General features: G+C 43.5%; 1 protein-coding gene across 1 annotated transcript in view; it reads left to right on the top strand.

Annotated features, from left to right (window-relative positions):
• The first annotated feature begins 1,607 nt into the window (after positions 1-1,607).
• The window catches only part of CCDC170 (coiled-coil domain containing 170), a 98,819-nt gene continuing 89,054 nt past the window's right edge, over positions 1,608-11,372 (top strand). Inside the window, exon 1 of the mRNA XM_080805727.1 lies at positions 1,608-1,731. The gene's annotated coding sequence lies outside the window, so the exon portion shown is untranslated. The remainder of the gene's footprint in view (positions 1,732-11,372) is intronic.

Below are 11,372 nucleotides of genomic sequence, written 5' to 3'. Positions count from 1 at the left end.
TCCCAACCAATGCTGACTTTTAAATAGACTGAGAATTCATGTCATGTGTTGTCAAGAAGAATTACAAAGTGGACCACAGTGACCAGAATTAAACTTCATAAAATTGAATTCTGAAACAACTGGATGTAGAGTTAATAGAGAAGGGATTTCCTCAGCTTGGGTCTCTGCCAGCTGCCTTGGGGTTTCATCAATTTATGTGCTTGTTTCCCCAGGTAGAGAAATTTTTAATTGCAAAATTTAAAAGTGTGTCATAATTCTACTGCAAGGAAAAACTGCAACTTGAAAACATGATTATTACAAATGATACTATAGTTTAATAGGAGATTTCTGAAAGCCTCAGTTTCCCCTAAGGATTTTTTTTTTTTTAAATGGTGCTCCAAGTGCAAGCCTTTGAAGTGATTATGGATTGGATATGGAGCTGTAAAAACAGAAACCATTGTCAAGGCCAAGAAATCCTCAGCCAATAATGGATGCATGTAGGATCACTGGATGCAATCCAAGGAGAGCTGCTATCTTTCTGATTTCGTTTAATTTTAGAACAGCACACAGTTTCACCAAGGACCTTCAAGGGAGGTGAGTGGGGTTCCATTTTTAGGTTCTGCTACAAAGAGTGGGATCTTAGGCAGGATACTCAGATTATCTGTGCTCGAGTCTTATGGTCTGGGGTTTGATCCCCATTCTGCCCCTGGCCAGCTGTATTTGCGTGAATAATTAATTTATCTCATCCCCTCGTGATTGTTTCCTTATCTTAAAAATGGATTATTCTAATGTCCGCTTTATGATCTTGTTTATTCAACGAGATCACACCTGGAAAGCACTTCGAGCAGCTCTGGTAGGAACACGTAAGTATTTCGTAACTAGAAACAATGGCTGATACTAACGCTAGTATTACTATCACTTATATTTTCCTGCAGGTTGTTGAGAAGGTCAAATGCAAGAAGGCTCCCTCACCAGGACAGGCTACTTAATTTGCAAAGCCCAGTACAAAATGAAAGTGTACGGTCCGGTGTACAACAATCATTAGGAACGTCAAGGCTGGAGCGTTAAATCAAGCGCGGGACTCTTCTGAGTGCAGAGCGTGTGCAACCGCACAGCCAGCACGCCCTTGAAGCCGGCCCTGGAGCCCGAAGGAGCGGAGCGTTTGCACACAGTAGGTGCTAAATAAGTGCTCCTCACCTCTGCGTCAGCACAGTCCTACAGCTCTCGTGCGCCAGCACGGTAACGCTGACCATAACACTGACCACTTGCTGTCACTTGTGCCTGCCTGGCAGAAGGACAAGACCTGGAATCGCGCTCGCGGGGCAGTTCCACGGCGAAGACCGGCCTCTCCCACCGGGAACCCCGGCCTTCTGGCCAGTGTCTGCCGCTCCGCCGAGGCGAGGCCTGGCCAGACCCGGCCGCCGGGGCCGCCGAAGCCGCCGCTCCGCGCCGCCCGCGCGCCGGAGGCCACCGTCGGGAGGATCCGGGTCTGTCCGACGCCGGGGGCGCATCGCAGAGGCCCAAGGCTGCGCGGCCACCCCGCGTGTACGCAGCCTGGCGGGCCTCCAGGTCCCCCCAGAGCCGCCGGCGTACGGGCTGCGCCGCCCGCGCCTGTTGACCAGTTACCCCAGGAGACGCGCGCGCCCCGCCCCCGCCCCCGCCGCCTGCGCTGGGAGCGCGCCGGGAGCCGGGAGCCGGGCGCCCACCCGGGACCAGCCGCGCCGCTGCCCCGCCTCGCCACCCGCGCCCGAGGTACGTCCCGGCCCGCCGGCCGCGCTCCCGGCTCGTTCGGAAGGCCGCGGGGCACCGAGCACCGGGGCTGCACGGCCGCCGGGCGTTTGCAAACTTCTTCCCAGTGCGCGGGGGCCTCGTGGTGGGTATGGCTCCGCCTCGGAGGTGCGCGGGGACTGCCAGCGGCCGGTTAATTTTAGGAAGTTATGGGCAGGGCGAGAGTTGGGGAGGTGCGTCTGGGTGTTAGTGGGCACCCGTTTGCTTCTCTGACCATTTAAACGGCGGGGTTCTGAAGGGAGCTCCTGGAGGTGCCCCGCGACGCCCCCCGCCTCGTGTAACTTCCACTCCTTGCCTGAGTAGTGATGCAGAGCAGTTTCTTCACAATCTGGTGTGGTCGCGTTAATGATGGTCTTGAGCAAAGTCGCTGGCCGTTTTGTTGCTGGTCACCCTAGAAACATTCACTCAGCTGTCCTTGGATCCATTTACTCAATTCCTTAGGCACTAGGGACTTGGGGCGTCGGATATGTTGTAACACAAACACGCACACGAAGTTAGGGCTGGCTGAGCCCGGGTTAAGTATCCCATTTTGGACCTGGCATCAGGGTCCCACCAGGCCTAGTGTGCTAGGGGTGTTGCCAGAGATAGGGAAGGGATTGTGCTGGGCACAGCTGCTAACCTAAGAGTTGTCCTCAGCCTAGCCACACTGCCACAGAAATCTCTGGGGACACTCTTTGATTCAAAACATGGGGTGGATTCTCCAAAACGTTATAGGGATTCTGCTAATATTTATATGATTTTTTTTAAAGATTTTATTTATTTATTTGACAGAGAGAGATCACAAGTAGGCAGAGAGACAGGCAGAGAGAGAGAGGGAGGCAGGCTCCCTGCTGAGCAGAGAGTCCAATGCGGGACTGGATCCCAGGACCCTGAGATCATGACCTGAGCCAAGGCAGAGGCTTAACCCACTGAGCCACCCAGGCGCCCCAAATTCTGCTAATATTTAGAAGCTTTGATTGCTGCCTTACATCTGACGTATATTTCGATTTCTTTGATTCCTGGGTTATTGTGGAAAATTAGTAATATACTATGCAAATAAAAAGTTTTTTTTTTTTCCATTTGACATTTGCAAATTTTATCCTGATATGGTATCCTCTGTGAATTAAGAATATTAGCCCAGGGACACCTGGGTGGCTCAGTCTGCTGAGCCACGTACTCTTGATTTTCCCCGGTAATCATCTCAGGGTCCTAGGATGGGAGCCCCCCACGTCTTTGTGCTCAGTGGGAGTCAGCTTGAGGAGTCTGTCTCCCTCTCCTTCTGCTCCTCCTCCACTCGCGCGCTCTCTCTCAAATAAATAAATCTTAAAAAAAGAATATTAGCCCATGCATAAGTTTTTAGTATTTTTATATTATTTATATTTGGAGAAACAATTGAAAGTGAATCATAGACTTTGTGGCCCTTCATTCCCAAATATTCTAGTAGGTATCTCCTAAGAGCAAGGGCATTCTCCAGCCAAAATGCAGTGATCAAACCCAGGATGTTTGACATTGCTGCAGTAACTTTGCCTAATGTACACTAGCTACAAAAATTTTGCTAATTGTCCCAATAATGCCATATACTGCAGAATATTTTTTCATGTCAGGATTGTGCATTATATTTAGTTATGTGTCTTTAGTCTTCATAAACCTGAAATAGTTCCTCAATCTTTCTTTGTCTTTGATGATACTGATATTTTTATGGAGTCCAGGTCATTTGTCTTGCAGAATGAGTTCATTTGATTGTTTTTCATTAGATTTTTGGTACAGTGCTCACTTTGGCAGCACATATACTAGATTTTTGGTAGAAATACTATAAAGTGGTATGTCTCAGTGTGTTACACCAGGAGGTACATGATGTCACTTTGTCCCACTTTTGGTGATCCTGATTGGTGGTATTTGCCAGAGTTTTCCATAGTAAAAGTGAAAAAAAAAAGTTTTGGCAATAAATATGTGATCATATTGAATAATCTTATCGATGCATGTTGAGATTTTTAAGATAAATTTTACTAACTACATAAAAGGAAAATAGTCGGGGTGCCTGGGTGGCTCAGTTGATTAAGTGTCCAGCTCTTGATTTTGGCTCAGGTCGCGATGTAAGGGTCATGGGAATGAACCCGAGTGGGGCTCCGTGCTCAGCTCAGAGTCGGCTCTCCCTTGGCGCCCCCCTTCCCCTGCACGCACATGCTCTCTCTCTAAATAAATAAACAAAATCTTTATTAAAAAAGAGGAAAATATTCACCAAGTCCAAGATTTTAATTGACCCGAAAGACCTAAATCTTACACTCAAAGTAGAAACTGAAAGAGCAGCATTTATTAAAGTTAATTTTTCAGTTTGCTAAATACTTCATCTGAGACGATCTTATAACTCAGGTAGGCAAGATAAGAATTTCCCATTATAGGGATGTGAAAATGGTTTGCTTAGTTAGTGACTGCTGTCGCTGGGACTTAAATATGTTTCTTTTGTAAGTTTAGTCCTTTTCTTACCGCACCATCATGTACTGAAAAACAGACTAAAATACAATTGTATGCAACTTTATGAGGACACAGAATGCTGCAGAGACCAAAGGTACTAGTTTGGGGTTCAAGCAATCCTGATTACACCCCTTATTATCTGTGATGACAGGGGCAAAAACAATTACTCATGTCTCTGAGCTGTAGTTCCTTCATCTGAAATCATGGGATCAGAGTCCTTACCACACAGGATAGTTTTGGGATTTCACAGTTAATATATCTAATCTATCCAACAGACTGATAGAGTAAGTGCTTATTAATATTAGCTATTCTTATTCTCTATAACTTTTGGAATTTGTCTTGGCATCCACCCCACTCCTGTCATCACTGACACCTCCATTAATAAGACCTCAGTCACCACCTCAACAATCAGTAATTGAGGCTTTGTGTGAGGTACTGAGGATTAAAAAAAATGAATTTCACAGTTTCTGCTCTCAGTGAAGAATCAAGAGTTCACCATCAAGAAAAACATACAGAAACAGTTGGCTTCCATGGCTATCACCCATGACCCAGATTTAATGTGGCCTTTTTCTCAAGTTGGCTTTGCCTCTAATCAAATCATCAGCAGACCTTTACTAGGCTAGAAAACGTGATGAATACTGAGAGCAATGTTACATGACTTGAAGTTTAACAGCTCAAGCAGGGAAGAGGGAAACATGCTTCCAAGAAATTTACAAATAGGACTTTGAGCAGAACAGTGTAACTCTGTTGTGCATTTGAAATAAGGCATGGAAAAAAAAAAGAAAGAAGGTGTGAAAGCCTAAAAATGTTACTAAATTATTAAAATAATACCAGTGAGCAAAAAGCTACAGCAGTCGTTTGGTAAGAAGTGATTGCATTTGAGATCAGAGGGCACAGACGTCCTGTGGCTTTGCTCTTTCAGTGTTTTCACATACCTAGAAGACCTGAACCAAAGTGGAGTCTCCATTAAATAGCACTGTTGGGGCTTTGAGCAAGTCTCTTTCCTCTCTGTAAAACAGGTGAATTAACTGTCCGATGGGGTTGTTGTGAGAAGAAAATATAAACAGCAACTCCGTTTATCAACTGTATCATCTGTAAGTCATCAGGGCAATGGCCCTGGAGATGGTCTTCTATAATGATGAAGGAAGGAAAGTCAGTTTTCCCTTTATTTCCCCACTATTTCCACTTTTAAAAAAATTATGAAAAAATACATGTAACATAAACTTGACCACCTTACCCATATTACGTGCATGGTGCAGTGGAGTAATTACCTTTCTATTATTTTGCAACCATTGCCACTGTCCATGTCTAGAACTGTTTTCTTTTTTATTTTTAGAACCCTTTTCATCTTATATAACTGGGACTCTGTACCCACTAACCCATAACTCCCCATTCCTTTCTCTCCTTTGGCAATGGAAACCACCATTCTATTTTCTGTTTCTGAATTTGACTACACTAGGTACCTCATGTAAGGGGAATCATACAGTGTCATTTTGTGATTGCCTTATTTACTTAGCATAATGTCCTCAAAACTCATCCATCTTGTAGCATGGCAGAATTTCATTTCCGTTTAAGGCTGAATAATATTCCATTATATGTATATATCATGTTTTGTTTATCCAGTCATCTGTGCATAGACACTTGGGTTGTTTCCACCTTTTGGTTCTAGTGAATTCACTTTGATTGTGGCTGCACAAATAGCTCAAGACCTTGCTTTCAATTCTTTTGGGATTGCTGGATGATAATGGCGATTCTATTTTTAATTTTTTGAGGAGCTACCATACTGGATTCCATAGTAGCTGGACCATTTTTCATTGCCATCAGCAATGCCCAAACGTTGCAATTTCTCTACATCCTTGCCCACACTTATATTTTTCTTTCCTGCCTCCCACTTCTTTTATCTTTTTTCTTTTCATAGTAGCCATCCTAATGGGTATAAGGTGGTATCCATTTATACTTTTTAAAAATAGTTTTTTAAAAAAAAGATAGTCATTTACTTGAGAAAGAGAGAAGCTATGAGCAGGGGGAGGTGCAGAGAAAGAGGGAGAAGCATGTGGGGCTCAGTCCCAGGACCCTGAGATCATGATCTGAGCCTAAGGCAGATGCTTAATCGACTGAACTACCCAGGTGCCCCTCCATTTCTACTTTCTAAAGAATCATTTCTTCCCTCTTCTGGTTTCCTCTTTTGTTCCCATGCCTCCTTTTAATCAAACTCAAGTTTAAGAAAAGATACGACTCTAATCACACATCTTCATAGGAATTTAAGTTAGAAGCCTCCTTATTCTAGGTATAAAGAAAAAAGCCCAAAGCTCCCCAAAAAAGCCAAGAAAGAGAAAAAGAAACAGAAAAAGTAGTGAAAAAAACAAAAAACAAACTGACGGTGGAAATAAATATAAATATAGCAGGAATTACCATAAAGGAGAATGGACAAAATGCTAAGTTAACTGACAGAATTGTCGGATTGAATTTTTTTTTTTTGATCTAGGTATATGGTATTTATGAAAGACATATAAACAAAAGTATATGGAGAAGTTGAAAGCAAAGTGTACAAAAAGGTTCATCAGGCATGGGGCTTCTAGGTGGCACTGTTGGTTGAGCATCTGACTCTTGGTTTTGGCTCAGGTCCTGGTCTTCGGGTCGTGAGATTGAGTCCCACATGGGCTCCGGGCTTAGCACGGAGTATGCTTATGTTTCTCTCTCCCTCTGCCCCTCAACCCCTGCTGCCAACTGTCTTTCTTTCTAAAATAAATAAATAAATTTTAAGAAAAAATTCATCAGGCAAGAAATAAGCAAAAGAAAGCTGATTAGATATAATAATATACAAAATACTTTTAAGGCAAAAATACATTATTGGGGGTAAAGAGAGTCAAGATACAAATTATTTCACTATCTAATAATAATAAAAATTTTCATTCACAGGAAGGTGTAAGAATTCTAAATGTATATGCAATAATATAGCATCAAAACTTGGTGTTCAAATATGCAAGATAAAAATTAACAGGAACAAAAATCTATAAGGACATATAGACGAATCCAAATTAGGCTGGAACTTCTCCAACATACCTCTCTTACTATCTGAATAGCAACCAGGCAAAAATTTGGTAAGAGAGCTACTAAAAAAACTAAAGACCCAGACTTGGTAAAGTCATTGTGAAGAAGAGTTAAAGTGTATAAGATATTTGGGATATGGCTGTGGAAGTTAACAGGACGCCTTTTTCTCTTTGTCCAAGGGAAAAAAAAACACCTTCAGACTAGGAATTAATTAATTGGACAAAATCCTAGAAAATGTACTCCATTGGTAGGGGTTGAACTAGATCAGTAATTACATGTTTTTCCCTTGTAAATAAATAAGGACTTTCTGTTATCAAAAGTAGATGATGACAGTCTGATCAAAAAACATTAATCACATCCAGCTAGAAGAATTTTCTATAAAATAACTGACAGGACTCAAAAGTGTCAAGGTCACTAAGAAGACACAACACTAAATGCGATGTGGGGACCTAGACTGGTTTCTGGACCACAAAGAGAACATTAGTGGAAAGACTGGTAGCTTAGTGAATAAGTATTTTACCAATGTTAGTTTCCTGGTTTTAATAAATGTACCTTGCTTATCCTAGTTATTAATGTTGGGGAATCTGGGAAAAGGATATACAGATATAGCAACTTTTCTCTAAGTCTAAAATGATTTCAAAACCTTTTTTTTTTTTAAGATTTTATTTATTTATTTGACAGAGAGAGAGATCACAAGTAGGCAGAGAGGCAGGCAGAGAGAGAAGGGGAAGCAGGCTCCCCACTGAGCAGAGAGCCCGATGCGGGGCTCAATCCCAGGACCCTGAGATCATGACCTGAGCCGAAGGCAGAGGCCTTAACCCACTGAGCCACCCAGGCGTCCCTAAGTCTAAAATGATTTCAGAATTAAATGTTTTAAAAAAATAAATGATAACCAGTTGATTCATTTGTATATCTCACTTTGTTGATTTTAACTGCCAACACTTGGTTTCTCCTGTTACCTAATCATTTGTTGACCCCCTGGCTTTAGAACGCAGCCTGAGAGAAAGCATTCAAAGGACCAGTAGGAGAGCTTTTTGGACACCAAACAGGGCAAGTTTTTGTTTGCATATTTTAAAATGAGCATGTGTTTAGTTAATGTCACCAAATACAGTGTGTAGTGTATTTGAAACAATAGTGAGTGCTCCTTGGTTTGTACTTGAATTAAGTTGACTCATAATAAAGTCTTTTTCTATGTTCAAGGACAAACTTAACTTGAAAAAGGGAGTAATGCTCGCTGTACTAGGAATTATTTATGCTATGTACTTCACCTAAGGTGTGTTTTTTTTCCCTCTTTGTTTTGTTTCCAGTTTTTTTTTTTTTCCTTTAGAAATTGGTGCTTTGGTGGCTTAGATCTAAGGCAGAGAACTTCAAAGGCGTTGCAGAAGTGGGACCAGTAGCACCATATTTTTCTTACTGACACCAGTGTAACTATTGATCGTGACTTCTCTCTTGACATGTATAGAGAGTGCTTGAATAAAATGTCTTAAATATTGGTTAAAAGACCAAATATATACCTTATATTCCCGAGTGACTGAAATAACTTCCTTTTCTTTGAATTTATCCTGTGATTTCCTTCTTGAATCTTTCCTGTTAAACTCCATACAGAAATTAATTTCTCAGCATGGTCAGGCCATTATAGCTTAACCTCACTATTTGTGCAAATATTTATATTTGAGTATAATTGTCACATTTCCCTACTTCTACTCTCCTACTTCAGGGTAAAAGAAATGGAATAGGAAGAGGAAGTCGTGATGCTGACATCCTGTGAACATTTGGAGTGAGCAAAAGTCAGGAGTTGGGAGGAAATCCCAGTCATAAGTATTCTGCTTAGTGAATCACGCGTCGTGCTAGTCACCTCTTTTGGCAATCTTGCACTGCATCCTAGGGTCTCTGTTAGGAACAGAAGATACAGAAATTCCTTCCTTTTTTTTTTTAAAGATTTTATTTATTTGGGAGAGAGAGAGAGCGAGAGAGAGCAGGAATGGGGAGGAGAGGGGGAAGCCGTCTCCCTGCTGAGCAGGGAGCCCAATGTGGGGTTTGATCCCAGGACCTTGGATCATGATCCTGGGATCATGACCCGAGTTAAAGTCAGACACTTAACTGACTGAGCCACCCAGGTGTCCCAAACAGGTGCTCTTTTAAATAAGGTCTTGCTCTCATAAAAGTTGTATTCTTTTGGGGGAAATAGATAACAAAAAAGTAAATAGGTAAGCAAGGTAATTTGCAGTAAAAAAGAGAGTGGTAAATGCTTTAACAAGAAGCTAAAGCAGGGTACCAGGTTCGAGACCGGCTGGGCTTAGGGTGAGGTCTACTTTGGATAGGGCGGGTAGAGAGGGCGCCCTAAGGAGATGATGTTTGTGCCGAGTTGTGAATGATCCCAAGAAGGAATGTTCTCAGTCATCACAGGGGCAGCTACTGGCCCTTAGGCAGGAATGAGGGCAATGTGCTTAGAAAGGGCCCAGCTCATAGACCGTCCCTCAGCTGGGGTATGTCCAGTCCAGCATTCCCTCATAGACTGAGCTGAATCCTTTCTGGCATCCGTGGTCATTCTCTATGAGAGATGTTGGGTTCTCAGTGCACCATGTTAGGAGCCGTGGGTCCATTCATCTCGTCACTGATGTTAGGAAAGTCCGAGAGAGGCTGAGGACCCTTTGCTCGACAGGTGCTCGACAACACATGTGAGGCAGGTACAGGGGCTCCCAGGAACATTCCTGAGGTAATCAGTGAATGCTATGATGTCATTGTCAAAATCCTTAAATTTGACTGTTTTATGCAAAGGGAGGTACATGCTCTTCAGAGATACGTGCTGAAGTTTTGGGGGGTGAAGGGGCCATGATGTCAGCCAATTACCCATGGTTCAGCAGTCATACTTGTAGTCAGCGCATGGGGAAAGGAATCAGTCAGATGTGGCAAAATGTTCTCACGGCTGCTGAATCCAAGGGAAGCATATACTTGGGTTAATTGGATTCTTCTTGCAACTTTTCTGTCACCCTGAAATGAAACTTAAGAGACATGTGCCCACAATGAATGGAGTGACAAAGTAGAAGGTGCTATTCCTAACTGCTGAGCTAAAGGGTAAATGGTAACACATCCAAGTTTAAGAAAGGGTGGCAGAAAGCATGCCTGGAGTAAAGACGTGATGTCAGATGAGGATCTTGCAGGAAATACGAGAACAATTATACAGGGCGTTCCGGTAGACCAGGGGCGAGGACGTAGCTGGGCAAGTTTGGCTTCTGGTGGTGGCGGGGGGATGATGTTGGCTTTGAAGCCCCCAGCTGGGCATGCGGTGATGTTCAGTAGGTGGTTGGAAACGGGCATCTCTAGCTAGAGGCGCAGGTTTGGGGGCCATCGGACGCTGGGAATGGCTGAAACCTCAACAGGGCAGGAAGTTGGCCAGAGAAGGTGTCTCCGGTGACAGAGGGCTGAGGACAGAACTCCAGAGAATAACAAGTTAAGGGGTGGTAAAGGAGGAAGAGCTGTAGGAAGGACTGAGACGGGAGGGCCGGGTGAGTCAGAGGAGGGAGCCATGCAGAGAGCGGGGGAAGAGGAGCGAGGAGAGTTCAAGCAGAGCGCGCTTTGTCTGGCACGTGCCAAAGGGAGGTCAAGTCAGGTGAGGAGCAAAAGTTGAAAATAGAGCTACCCTATGCCCCAGCAATCGCGCTACCAGGTGTTTATCCAAAGGATACAAACATGGTGATTTGAAGGGGCACGTGCACCCCAATGTTTATAGCAGCAAAGTCCACAATAGGCAAACTATGCAGAGAGCCCAGATGTCCACCAGCAGATAAATGGATAAAGAAGAGGTGGTGTATATATACGATGGAATATTACGCAGCCCTCAGGAAGAGCACTATCTTGCCGTTTGCAATGATGTGGGTGGAACTAGAGGGTATTATGCTGAGTGAAAGAAGTCAGTCCCAGAAAGACAAATATCACATGATGTCACTGCTATGCAGAGAAACAAAACATGAACATAAGAGAAGGGAAAAACAAGATGAAAGTAGGGAGACAAATCCTAAGAGATGCTGAGCTCTAGGAATCAAACTGAGGGTTGCTGCAGGGGCGATGGGTGGGGGGATAGGGTAACTGGGTGATGGACATTG

Source organism: Martes martes, assembly GCF_963455335.1.
Source record: "Martes martes genome assembly, chromosome: 6".
NCBI lineage: Eukaryota > Metazoa > Chordata > Mammalia > Carnivora > Mustelidae > Martes > Martes martes.
This window is presented reverse-complemented; position numbering and strand designations above follow the sequence as displayed.